The sequence below is a fragment of the Galeopterus variegatus genome, unplaced genomic scaffold (genome assembly GCF_000696425.1).
Source record: "Galeopterus variegatus unplaced genomic scaffold, G_variegatus-3.0.2 Scaffold10850, whole genome shotgun sequence".
Taxonomy (NCBI): domain Eukaryota; kingdom Metazoa; phylum Chordata; class Mammalia; order Dermoptera; family Cynocephalidae; genus Galeopterus; species Galeopterus variegatus.
Genome location: NW_007736961.1, coordinates 7,565 through 7,964, shown reverse-complemented (window position 1 = coordinate 7,964; position 400 = coordinate 7,565).

The window sequence follows — 400 nt, the reverse complement described above, 5'->3', positions numbered from 1 at the left end:
TTAAACTAGCAATCAGTAACAGAAAAATAAGTAGAATATCCTGTAATATTTGGAGATTAAAAATCACACTTCTAAATAGCACACAGCTCCGCGGTCAGGACTGTCACGCCGCGGACTGTGCCTGCCAGCCTGGGCCCGTGGAACCCCCAGGACCTTCGGCAGACGACAGCCCACGCGGGTCTCCCCCACGGCTGTGCTCGGCGACTCGTCAGCGCGGACCCCCTGGCACCGACCTGGAGCGCCCGTGGGAATCCGTCGTGTCGCTGGAACCCGCTGTCATCGGCCCGCAGAGGGGCGGGAGCAGGGAGTGGAGAGCGGCCGGTCGTGCGCTCCTGTCCGGGCGGGCGGCCTGGGGGCGGCAGCTGCAGGCAGGGCCACCAGGAGGCGCCACCGAGAGCGC